The sequence below is a fragment of the Mirounga leonina genome, unplaced genomic scaffold (assembly GCF_011800145.1).
Source record: "Mirounga leonina isolate KUSES-001 unplaced genomic scaffold, KU_Mleo_1.0 Mir_82, whole genome shotgun sequence".
Taxonomy (NCBI): domain Eukaryota; kingdom Metazoa; phylum Chordata; class Mammalia; order Carnivora; family Phocidae; genus Mirounga; species Mirounga leonina.
In genome coordinates this window covers 47,004,415-47,017,985 of record NW_023270825.1, presented here as the reverse complement: position 1 = coordinate 47,017,985, position 13,571 = coordinate 47,004,415, and the positions used below count along the sequence as shown (strand labels likewise).

General features: G+C 37.2%; 1 protein-coding gene and 1 long non-coding RNA gene across 7 annotated transcripts in view; one reads left to right on the top strand and one right to left on the bottom strand.

Annotated features, from left to right (window-relative positions):
* The window catches only part of TRIM9 (tripartite motif containing 9), a 109,352-nt gene that overhangs the window by 57,787 nt on the left and 37,994 nt on the right, over nt 1-13,571 (bottom strand). The window lies entirely within an intron of this gene.
* Nucleotides 6,289-13,571, top strand: part of LOC118002031 — a 9,051-nt gene continuing 1,768 nt past the window's right edge. The window contains exons 1-3 of one of the 2 annotated variants that reach the window (XR_004676924.1): nt 6,289-7,046; nt 8,081-8,177; nt 9,145-9,197. This is a non-coding gene — a long non-coding RNA (uncharacterized LOC118002031). Of the gene's footprint in view, nt 7,059-8,080; nt 8,178-9,144; nt 9,198-13,571 lie in introns of both variants that reach the window. The other variant, XR_004676923.1, reaches the window with a different exon arrangement.

Below are 13,571 nucleotides of genomic sequence, written 5' to 3'. Positions count from 1 at the left end.
TTCCCATCTGACTAAAAATATGCTACTTCCCCCTTTGTGTAATAGCTATATAACTTTTGATAACATTTACTATGTGGCAAGCACTGCCTGTAATGCTTTATACATATTAACTCATCTTTTTTTCACACAACAACCCAGCAAATGTGGGTACTATTATTATTCAAAATTTTTGTAAGTAATAGAATTAAGCAAGGGAGGTTTTATGGTCCAAAGTCCTAAAACTGTTAAGCAGAGCAGAATCCAAACCCGTGAAGTGTGTGACCAGAATCTATACTGTTAACCACTAAGCTGAAGGGTAACACACTATGTTGATGCATAATAATTTAACTAATCTCCTGTTTTAGAATGTTCAGTTTGCTTCCATTTTTTGCAAAGAACTGATATGAATTTCATGGAGTAAATCTCTCAACACATTCTTGATTATTCTCATTTTCACAAATGAAACTTCATATTTACTCACATTAAATGTTATCATCTTATCAAAATGTCCCTGAGTGGTCATTTAATTTATACTCCTGATAAAGGTGATGTGAGTAATACTTGCTTATATAACACACTACAAATATTATCATTTGTATTAATTTTTAAGATCAGATAAGCAAAGAATGGAATCTCATTTCTAAAATTTGCATTTTGAAATTACCAAGGTGAGGGGAGGGACATTTTTTTCAAAAGCTTCTTATTGATCTTTTCCTAGTTAAGGTGGAAATTCCCACTGGTGTTATTTGTAAAGCAAGTAGGAGAGATCCTAGCCCACAGAGTGCTAGTAGTGCTACCTAAGTATTTGTAAAGGAAATTAGTTTCTTCCCATTGTTGATGACTATCTGTGAATAAGGCTGGCCTCAGGACACTTGTTTGCTTCCCAAGAAAGCCTTAGGGACCAAAAACTGAAAAACAACCTGGAAAATTTAGGTGGCCTGACAGAGAAGTGAAAAGTCAGGGCTTAATAGTTTTAGTAGAATTTGGTCAGAATGTCTGGTTCACAAAATCTCTACTCTTTAGACTTATCATTAAGTTCTAATCATTATTTTGTGGAAATATAATAATGTGTCTGGTAAACATTCAATGGACATAAGAGAAGCATATATTCTAGGAGAGAATATATAATATAAAGAAAATATGTATAATATAAACTTTTGTAACACATTTGTAAACATAATTAAACTTGTTAACTGGGTTGTTCTGATACCCTATGTTCTTATTATTTGTCTCTTTGGCCTATAATATTCTAAAATAAACAGGTTACTAAATTTCCCACAAAGATTATGCTTTGATCATGTTCTTTATTTCTAAGAATTCTTGTCTTATGTAATCTGTGGCTTTGCTGTTTGTTCTATCTTCTTCGTGCATTCATTTTAACATTAGATCATATCCTTATATGTTTCACTTAGTTCTTTTGGCCTTGTACTTCATTTTATTTGATAGTATTATATATACCCTCCTCTCTTTCTCCTTCTCATATAACTTTGCCCATCCTTTTTTTTTTTATTTAGATTTATTTATTTGAGAGAGAGAGGGAGAGAAAGAGTGGGGAGTGGGGCAGAGGGAGAGAATCTTCAAGCAGACTCCCTACTGAGCGTGGAGCCCAATTCGGGGCTCGATCTCATGACCCATGAGATTGTGACCTGAGCCGAGACCAAGCGTCAGATGGTTAACCGACTGAGCCATCCAGGCACCCCACTTTGCTCATCTTTTATTTTAAAACTACATTTGTTTTAACTCAATATGAAGTTTTTTTTACCTTTTCATAGGGAAATTTGGGCTATTTACATTTATTGTGTTAATTTATACAGTTGGCTTTATTCCATCTTTATTGTATATATTTCTAATATAATCTATTTTCCTTTAAAAATTTTTGTGGCATTATCACATTTCTTTTAATATCTTAAACTACTCACCAATTAATTTGGATATTTTGCTATGCTTTTCTATTTTGCAAGCTGTTAACATCACATCTTTCATCTAATGTAAACCTACATTTGTCTATTACTTAGTCAAAGTTAACTAATAACTTTGACCCTCCTATCCCTCAACATTCCCCCAAATGCTTCACTTATGTTTACTAATCTCTTGCAAATTAAGAAATACCATTTTAAATAATTCCTGGATCAAACAAGAAATTAAAATTGCATTCACAAATTTTCTATATATTAATGAGGAGAATGAGTTTATGAAAATATATTGCTTTTTTTAATGTGAATTTTTGGGCTAGCTAGGCAACTTAAACACTACAACACTCTTCCCTCTAGAAATACTGTTCTTAGATAGCACATAAAAGAAATGGATCAGGGGCACCGGGGTGGCTCAGTCAGTTAAGTGTCTGACTCTTGATTTCTGCTCAGGTCATGATCTCAGCATTGTGAGATCAGGCCCTGCATAGGGCTCCATGCTGGGTGTGGAACCTGCTTAAGATTCTCTGTCTCCCTGTCCCTTCCCCCAACTAAAAAAAAAAAAAAAAAGGAATAGATCATAAAAGAGGTGGCTTTTTTACACTTAAGCGCTTATAACCAAGATGGCTCTGACACAATGTTCTTAAGCTCTAAGCATTCAATAATGTCAGAATATTTTTTAATGAAATCTCAGCTTACTTGAACTTATCTTAGAAAACCTACGTTTTTCAAAAGCATGGGGGTCATTAGCAGGCTGGGAAACATTAATCACAGTATCTGAATTTTAATTCTGACCTCAAGACCCCACTACACCATTGATGCAGACATTAGCACAGATTCTTTTTCTTTTTTAAAAAACTTTTTAAAAAATTTTAAGCAAACTCCACACTCAACATGGGGCTCAAACTCACAACTCAAAGATCAAGCATTGGAGTTGCATGTTCTATTGACTAATCCAGTCAAGCCCCCCCCACAGATTCTTTAAAAACAAAGGGCACCCAAGGAGAGACCACTACACACCCACCAGACTGACAACATTGAGTGCTGATGAGGATGGGGAGCCTCACACAATGATAGTGGGAGTTAAAATGGTAAAACCATTGGGAAAACTGGCTCTTTCTAATAAAGTTAAATGTATACCTACCCTAAATGAGAGCATATGTCCCAAAAAACTTGGATAAAATGTTCACAGAAGCTTTATTTATAATAGCCTCAAAGTGGGAAACAGTGCACATGTCTATCAATGGTAATATGAATAAATTGTGTATATTCATACAATGAAACACTGTTAAGCAATAAAAAATGCAAGCTAATGATATACACAAAACATACATGAAATTTAAAAAATTATACTGAGTAAAAGAAGTCAGACACAAGAAAGTACATATTGTTTTTATGTAAATTTCAAGAATAGGCTATTTTAAGAACCAATCTGTAATGATAGAAGTCAGAAAAATGAGATTGACTGGAAGGTATTGTAAAGAAATTCTCTGAGGTAGGGATATGTTCTATATCTTGATTTGGGTGGTAATTATATATATGTGTATATATGTATGTATGTAAATATATACTCATACATATATATGTTAAAGTTTATTGAGTTGTAAATTTAAAATTTGTATATTTTACTGTAGATAATTTATGCTTTTTAAAAATGGATATTTTAAAAAATGGATATTTTTGATCCTGAATAGCCAAAGCAATCTTAAGAATAAAGAACAAAGTTGGAGGCATCATACGCCCTGATTTCAAACTATATTACAAAGCTATAGTAATCAAAACAGTATGGTATTAACATAAAAACAGACACACGGATTAATGGAACCAAATAGAGAGCCCAGAAATAAACCCACACATATATTAATTTATGACAAAGGAGCCAAGAATATACAATGGAGAAAGGACAGTATCTTCAATAAATGGTGTTGAGAAAACTGGACCACTATCTTACACCATATGCAAAAATTAACTCAAAATGGATTCAAAGACTTGAACATAAGACCTGAAACCATAAAACTCCTAGAAGAAAACACAGGGTGTAAGCTCCTTGACATCAATTTTGGCAATGTTTTTTTGGATTTGACACCAAAAACAAAGGCAACAAAAAGCAAAAATAAACAAATGGGACTATATCAAACTAATAAGCTTCTGCACAGCAGAGAAAACCATCAGAAAAATGAAAAGGCAACCTGCTGAATGGGAGAAAATATCTGCAAATCATATATCTGATAAGGGCTTAATATCCAAAATGTATAAAGAACACATACAACTCAACAGCAAAATAACAAATAATCACATTAAAAATGGGCATAGGATCTGAACAGACATTTTTTTCCAAAGAAGATACAGAAGGCCAACAAGTACATGAGAATATCACTAATAATCAGGAAAATGCAAATCAAAACCACAATGAGATATCACCTCATACCTGTTAGAATAGCTTTTTTTTTTTTTTTTTTTAAAGAGAGAGAGAGAGCAAGCACAAGCAAGGGGAGCAGGAGAGGGAAAAACAGGCTCCCCACCAAGCAGGGAGCCTGATGTGGGACTTGATCCCAGGACCCTGGGATCATGACCTGAGCCGAAGACAGATGCTTAACCAACTGAGACACCCAGGTGTCCCTTGTGAGGACAGCTTTATCAAAAAGACAAGAAATAACAAATGTTGCTAAAGATAGGAAGAAAATGGAACCCTTGTGCTCTGTTGCTGGGAATATAAATTGGTGCAGCCAATGGAAAACTGTATGGCAGTTGCTCAAAAAATTAAAAACAGGACCACCATATGATCTAGTAATCCCACTTCTGGGTATTTATCCAAAAAAGAAGAAAACATCAACTTGAAAAGATATATGCACCCTCATGTTCATTGCAGCATTAATTATAATAGCCAAGATATGGAAACAACATGTCTGTTCATAGATGAATGGATAAAGATGTGATATCTCACACACACACACACACACACACACACACACACACTGGAAAGTTATTCAGCCACAAAAAATGAAATCTTGCCATTTGTGACAACACTGATAAAAGTTGAGGGCATTATGCTAAGTAAAATAAGTCAGAAAGAGAAAGACAAATACCATATGACCTCACTTACATGTGGAATCTGAAACAAAACAAAACAAAACAAAAAGACTCCCAAAGTCATAGATACAGAGAACAGATTGGTGGTTGCCAGAAGCTGGGGATAGGGGATGGATGGTGATGGTGGGTGAAATGGGCAAAGGGGGTCAAAAGGTACAAACTTCCAGTTCTAAAATAAATGAGTCATGGGGATGTAATGTACAGCATGGCAACTATAGTTAATAAGACTATTGCATATTTGAAAGTTGTAAAAGAGTAAATATTAAAAGTTCTCATCACAAAAAAATTTTTTTTGTAACTATGTGTGGTGATGGATGTTAACTAGACTAAATGTGATCATTTCACAATATATTCTTTATCATTAATCATATATTCCTTATTATGTTGTCATACACCTGCAACCAATATAATGTTGTATATCAGTTATACCTCCGTAATAAATAAATAGGTTAAAATAATGAACACTTTTCCCCAAAGGTAAGTGAATACTCAATATATAATTAATCTCTGTTTACTAAGACCCCACGCTTTGTAGAAAAAAATGTTTTCAGATGGTCTTGTTTTTTCAGTTTAATCTCTGAATTTAAATAGAGACCCATAAAACCCTCAAGCATCTTATAATGGACCAATAGAAATGTTTCACTCAATTTTGTTTAAGTCTCACTCAATTTTGTTTAAGTCTCCTTGAGACTGGGAGCCCTCTACTCACAGGCTCTTATTGCCTTGGATGAACTCATGTCCTTCCCCTGCTCATGTTGGCACTTTTCTTCTGTTGCAGATACCCAGCAGCCCCTGGAATCCAGTTACCTGGCCACTGCTAACTGGTCTGTGTGCCCTCTCACAATGATGTGATTTTAATATTAAAGATGTGTCTGGTAAAGGTCAATTAGGAGGAAAGGTATGTCTAATTTGAAAAGTGGCAATTCCTCAGAGGGAGCAGGAATGATTGGCGCCATGGAGTAAGAAATGGGATGACACACACCACCTCTGCCAGTATCTTTGCCCACCCTCAGAAATGTCCTATCCTTTGGGAAGGCACAAATGTCATAAGGCTCATAATGCAAATGTGCCCTTTTGGGTCAACTTATGATGCCATAAGTTATAGGAAGAAGAACTTGTGTGCAGATGTTCTTGGTTCCTTTACTTTGACTATGAGTTTGAGAGGCATGTGATCCTTTTGTTTTGCTGATAAATCCACATATTCCCTCTCTGACAGTCCTAACATTTAATTTATAAAGCCCAAATATAAGGAAATTAAGTTATCCTTAGTATTCCTCTCCTTTTCACTACCATTGCTCCAGTTACTCTGAGAACAAAGTAAAACACAATCTTATTCTAATAAATGATCCTCTTTGGCAAAAGAGAAACTATTTGGGATTTCTTAAATAGCTTCTAAAACATATTTTGGTTTTTTCCCCCCAGTATTGAAAGATTTGTTAGGATCCGGTACTTATAGGTCAATTTCCATCCAACATAAAATTAATAGTGATCATAAATATTGTTCAGGAAAATGGATTCAAGCCATGTCTGATTTCTTTTCACCCCTTCCCTCTGCATCTCTGTCAATCCATCTCCATGCAAGTCAATTGCAGTGCTAGCCTAGTGAAAAGGGAATGGTTTCCATGACAACAGATTTTCGCTCTGTTAGTTAGAATCTAAGATTTGACTCCCACAGAAATAGATCTCACCATGGGAATTGGTTGATTTTGTAAACGACTAAATAATTGTGCAATCATTTCCAAAGAAAAGCCTGTTAAAAGCTTGCATGAGCAAGGGTAGGTTATGCGAGGTGACTGCTGAATCTGCCGCTAACATCACACAGACAGAGCGACGGGCGGGGAAATGTCTGTTTTGGGCTGCAGCTTGCTCTGTTCTGCACCCACCAAATGTGGGCTGCATAGCCTGGCCCTCTTGTGAATTTCAATGATGTTTTAATTCCAGGTGGAGGGAATAGATTTTAGAGCACCTCATAGGAAATGACAAGTGTTCATCCCCGAAAGTCTTTCCTCTTATTTCCAGAAACTATTAGTTCCTTGAAAGGACACGATTCCCAGAGCTGTGCTTAAGGTATCCGGCATGGTATGAATTTAATTGCTTTTTGTCTATTTCTCGGTTAAATTAGGTGCTGCTATTGTTTCAGAATACTCTTGTCTCTTGACTATCATTTCCCCCTTTTTAATAATCTGTCTTATTTATTAGTTAAAAATATATAGAAACACTTTCAGATTTTTAATTTTCATTTTAAAACCTAACATGATGCTGTGTTCCAAATAATGGTTTATAAACATATTTTCTTAATAACATTTATACAAATTATAATGGTTAATTCTGATCTGTAAGAAAATAATTGCTATCAACTGAGTGGTATATAATTAAAGTGAATTCCATTAGTTCCATTCCTGGATCCAGTAAGCCAGGTTTCCTTCTGAACAGTGGGACTCATTGCTGAAGCAGGAACTTCTGTTGTGGTGAGGTGGTATCCTCAGCAGAGATGTGAAGATGGAATGAGTGTGTGGCTTTGAATAAGGATGCAAATATTCAGGACTGTGATGAGGACGCTCTGCAAAGTGCAAACTCAATATCTAAATCAACTCCCTCCCACCCCAGCACATTGATGCATACAATTATGCTCAGTGAGCTGGTTTTAAAAAGCCATTTCAAGTATGCAACAGAAATCCCTTAGTACCCAGCCTGTCGCTGTCCCCAGTCAGCAGAAGATAATTATGGCTAAGGCTGGTAAAATCTGCATCTTCATGTGGTACACCTTCCTTGTCTCCTCAGGCTGTCCCCCAATGCTAACTCTCCTTTTCCTTCCTCCTCTCAAAACTTAGGAAGGATCTAATACCCCTCCCTTAAGAATGATGAGACAAGTAGCCCATTAGCCTTTCATGGAAATTAATGCATATTAAATTTTTGTCTAAACCAAAGATTTCCCTTTTACATTTTTCATTTCTAGTTGTCAAATGAAGAACTTTGTAGTTAAGGAAATTTTCAGTAATGTTTAGAAAAGTGGGAACAATTTTGCTTAGGAAAGGGGACCTTGAAATTATATTAATTTCACCTTGCTGGCTACAAAGGCAAACCTGATATCATCTTTTCAGAACGAAGTCTCTCTCCTTCCATCCCTCCCATTGGGCATCTTCTCCTTAGGGGAAGAACATCCCTCTGAGGTCACTGGAGGCCTAGACCTATCAGCAGGTAAGAGTGGGAGGAACTGATCCCTTCTTTATGAGCTTTTCCCAGGAGCCAAGCCTAACCTGGTACAGACATGCCTACAGTTTGTCTTCTTGCCGACCTGTCCTCAACCTTCCCTGGGTGAACAACGGGCTGGCCTCCTTCTCTGCCTCCAACGGGCTGGCCTCCTTCTCTGCCTCCTCTGCTATAGGACTTGGCATAAAACATGATCTAAGCTGATAGTTAATAATGGCAATGGCATAACTTACTTACACGAGGTCCTAAAATGCATATATTTTATCTCCTATTGTGTTTCTACCTCTGAATTTCTGACAAAGATTGTTGTTACTGGAGTGCATCAATTTTATAACAATTTATAGACTGCATCTTCCTGAATGTCTTACATTTAGAATATCACCTTTTGCCTGTTTCTAGTTATATATTTAAAATGACAGAACTCAGGTATGCAAATGGCTAATCAATGAGAGTTAAGTGTGGTGAGAGGTGAAGTATTGGGGAAGGTAAAAATGAGCGTGTGTAGAACATGTGGTCTCATGAGCAGACTACGAATGAGACATCAAGCTGGGAGAAGGAATATTATCCAAAGGAAGGAGACAGGGAATGGTAGGAACAATGGAAAGAGGAGAGAGGTAAAGAGAGACAGAGGGAAGATGGGGAACAAGTTAGAATCAAATATCAGACCATCTGGAATGTCAGGGAAAGGCCTGTGGTCTCCAGAACACTCTTGATCAATTCCATGGCTGGCCCAGAAAGCTAGGTGAAGTGGCATCAACTGGGTCTAACCTTGAGGGACCAGCGATGCCACAGAGGTTATATGAAATCTGGACAGAAAATCAAATATTAAGACTTACAACTTAGAGATTTTTTTTCTCCCACTGTGTAACTTAGAGATTCTTCATCTGTTTCTGTATGACGTGCAATCCGAGTTAGCAGAAGTAGGCAGCTCACTAATTATATGCATATTTTTCAGCTCATGGTCGTACAAAGAAAGCAGAAGAGGTGGTAGCTTCCTAATGTGTCAAGGTAGGTGGAATTACATCCCCCAGAATTCCCTTCCCTATATGTACAGGTAGGGTGGGCCACAAGAAAGATTCCTGTGGGAGATTTGGAGGAGGAAGTGAATTATCAGTCATTTTGTAGCTCACACACATTGTCACATCTGCTGTCTCAGCTAGTTGGCATGAGGCAGCAGCTGAACCAGCAACTGCTCCACCTTCCCTGGGGTCCTCCTTCAGCTTCTCCAATTCTTGGGCCAGGGGTGTGTGTGTGTGTGTGTGTGTGTGTGTGTGTGTGTGCATAGTTTAATGACAAAAGGCCCCAGATTCTACAGGACACCTGCATCACATCATCAAGGTCAGAAGCAAGAACGGACATGGGTTTCAGTTGGACCTCATGGGCTCCAGCTTGTGCTTGTATGGTTCAGCCTTCTCTAGTGCTGCCCTGTGAACTTCAAGCTCCAGGATTAGATGTGAAGACAAAGCCTTACAGAGACTGCTTAATCAGTTCATCCCACAAATGTGCAAACTCAAATCCTTGTAACAAGCCACCTAATTAACTAACTAACCCACCAGCTATATTGCCTAGTGGTACTGCTTCTTTGATTGGATCCTGACTGATACAGAAAGGTGAGAAGGGTTCTGAAGACATTTAATTCTAGAATAAGCAAATTAAGTCTTCTTTAATGACCAAGAACACTATGCATATAAAAATCAAACCAGGGGCACCTGGGTGGCTCAGTCAATTAAGCATCTGACTTTGGCTAAGGTCATAATCTCAGGTTGGAGCCCTGAGTCAGGCTCCATGCTCAGTGGGGAGTCTGTTTGTCATTCTCCCTCTCCCACTGCCCCTCCCCCATTCATGCTCACTCATGCACACGCTCTCTCTCAAATAAATAAATAAAATCTTAAAAAAGAATCAAACTAAAATGTGAGTCAAAACACATCGATTCACACCCACTAGGATGAGGATAATAAAAATGACAGTAACAAGTGTTGGAGGATGTGGAGAAATTAGAACCATACTGTTGGTGGGCATGTAAGTTGGTGCAGCCACTTTGGAAAACAACTTCCTCAAAAAGTTAAACATAGAGTTACCAAAAGACCCAGAAATTCCACTTCAATTCCAAGAGAACTGAAAACATAGGTCTACACAAGAATTTGTACAGAAATATTCATAGCAGCATTATTCACAAAAGCCCAGAAGTGGAAACAATCCAAATGTCTATCAACCAATGAATGTATAAATGAGATGTGACATATCCATACAATGGAATATTGCTCAGCAATGAAAAGAAATAAAGTACTGATGTATGCTATAATATGGATGATGTAGTAATTTGGATGTTCATTAAAAAGAGGACAGTTTGTCCTGATAAGAGCATGGTGAGCGTGATTATAGCAATTAAGTCCATCTAGTGAGCATGATTGCAGCAAATAGTTCCATCATTGGTAATAAATTGTTCTCATTCATCTTTCTTTGGTCATCAAAGGCAGACCCCAATTCAAGTGTAAAGAAGCAACATTATGCACAAGGAGATATGTTCATGAATTGTTTGTAATGGTGGGAAAAAACTTTGAACCAACCTCAATGTCCATCAACAGAAGAAAAGATAAGTAAGTCAGGGAATACCCACATAGCAGTTACAATGAACAGAGTGACATACATCAACATAATGTATCAATTTTGAAAATATAATGTTCATTGGAAAAGAAGCAAATTGCAATATAATGGATGGGTTAAAAAGTCAGGCTTTGCAATGATAACATTTTAGAAATGATGGACAGTTTAGTGGTTGTCAGGGGTTAGGGATGGGGGTTGGAGCATGTTGAGGTGGTGAAAGTGAAAGTATGGTTTTTTAAAAGGGCAACATGAGGAATCCTTGTAGGGTTGGACCTACTGATCATTTTGACTGTGGTAGTATCTATATAAATTTATACAAGTGCTAAAGTTGTATAAAACTTAATGTACACATACACACACGAGTAAAGTAAAATTGGGAAATCTGAATAAAAGTGGTGGGTTGTATCAATGTCAATACCCAGTGATATTATGATATTGTATTATAGTTTTGTAAAATATTACCACTGAGGGAAACTGGGAAAAGTATAGAAGGGATTTATCTATATTATTTCCTACAATTGCATATGAATCCACAGTTTTCTCAATTTAAAAAGGAAGAAAGAAACATTGCTTCAAATGTGAAAAACCTGGAAAATATTTTTGGTCTCCTGTTCTATGATAGAAATTTTTAAAAATTCACCCTCACAGAAAAACAGGATGATTCTCACTAATAATATTACTTTTAAAGCCAAGGGTAAAAAGACTCAGGCCTTAGAACCAGATTGCTCTCCCACTTATCATTTGTGAAACTTTGGACAAATTAAACTCTGAACCTTAGTTTCTTTCTTAGTAAAATGGGATAACAATAGTACCCATGTCATTGAGTTGTTGTGAGAATAAACTGGCTCGATATATGTACAAAGTCCACAATAGTCCTTGGCACATCTTAAGTGCCCAGTAAGTTGTTGGTTCTTATTATATGAATGCTATGATACCACTGATATAAGTTTGAAAACAGGTGATACTAGAATAGGAATCCATATGTGTACAGTGAGACTATAAAGAAACACATGGAGGTGATAAATACAAATTCAGGACAAAAATGTCTCTGGAAATGGGGGGGGGGATGCCCTGGGGAGGGACACACAGGGATCACCATTTGTCTGTATAGAGTGTTATTTCTCAAGTCCTGTAGTTCAAACACACCTCCTATGAGATGACGTCCTTGATTGCCTTGCCCCAGGTGAGACCATCAGTCCGCACTCTGACAGCACCTTCATCCATCCATGCACTCTTTCTTTCTTTTTCTCTCTCTTTCTCTTTCTTTCTTTCTTTCTTTCTTTCTTTCTTTCTTTCTTTCTTTCTTTCTTTCTTTCTTTCTTTCTTTCTTTCTTTCTTTCTTTCTTTTTTTACATGCACTCATTCTTCTATGGCTGTGTATTTCACTGGACCTCCTTGACAGCCAGAACGGGTGCATTATGCAATGGTTGACTACTGAGAAATGAACATAATGCTAAGGAAACCATTCTGTAGGATAATGAAATCATGGGACTGATTTATCATCAGAGGTGTCGCAAAGTTAGGAAGCAAGAGAGAACAATGAACACTCTGCAGCAAGTTATTTGATGGGTAATTAATTAAAATATTCATGGTGCACCTAACATGTGCAAGGCACTGGTCTAGGCCCTGCTGTACAAAGACAAACAGGATAAGGCACATACTCAAGGGATGTATGGTGTAGTACAGGAAAGACTTGCACATATGATCTGTCTCTGGTAAGAAAAATGGCCAAAGAAGGGTATCAACCAAATGTTATCGGTGAATCTGAGAGAGTCTTTTTTTCCCCCCGAGTGAGAATAACACAACACATCTTAGAGAACAAGAACACCACTTTCAGTGGAAATATATAGCTTTTATATTTTATATAAAAAATATTTTCAGGGCATCTGGGTGGCTCAGTCGTTAAGCATTTGCCTTGGGCTCAGGTCATGATCCCAGGGTCCTGGGATCGAGCCCCTCATCAGGGTCCCTGCTTTGCGGGAAGCCTGCTTCTCCCTCTCCCACTCCCCCTGCTTGTGTTCCCTCTCTCACTGTGTCTCTCTCTGTCAAATAAATAAATAAAATCTTTAAAAAAATATTTTCAATGGAAATATATAGTCTTTAACAAAAAGTTATATTTTATTCTAATTAAAAACCCCTAACATAAAAGAACACTCTGAGTATATATATTCTTATGTAATTTATTATTTTAAAAAATCCCCTTAGCCAGTGTTATAACCATGCAGTATATGCCTTCATTTGGGCACCCAAAGGTAACATTTTCCTTCCTGATTAATAGTTGTTCCAAGATGCTATTTCCTAAATTTTACTCCCACAAGATGCTGTTGTTAAGTTTAGAACAATGAATATCTAGCTGTACCGAATTAAATTCCCCAATTGTTGTGCAGTGCCAAGGTTTTCGGAATTAAAATGGTTGTTGGCAGCGTACGAAGAATCACTGCAATGGGCAGTCTTTGCCTCGTGAACGTTCAGCTGTGTGTGATGTAGAGGCTGTGCTGAATACCACGCAGCTCTGGCCCTGAAGGCCAGTCCTGAGAATTCTCATCTCACAGGTCTTCTAGATAGGAGCTGGATTCATTATGCCAGTCTAGGAAGAGAGCCCCCAACCCTTTTCTCCAGGGAGTAGGATATCAGGATGAGTAAGTCTTCTCTCATACTTTCAAGACCCTTCTTAGTAGAGCACTGTTAAGAAGGTTCACACATTTGTCTGCCTGTCTATCTATTTATCTATTATCTATCTATCTATCTATCTATCTATCTATCTATCTATCTATCTAT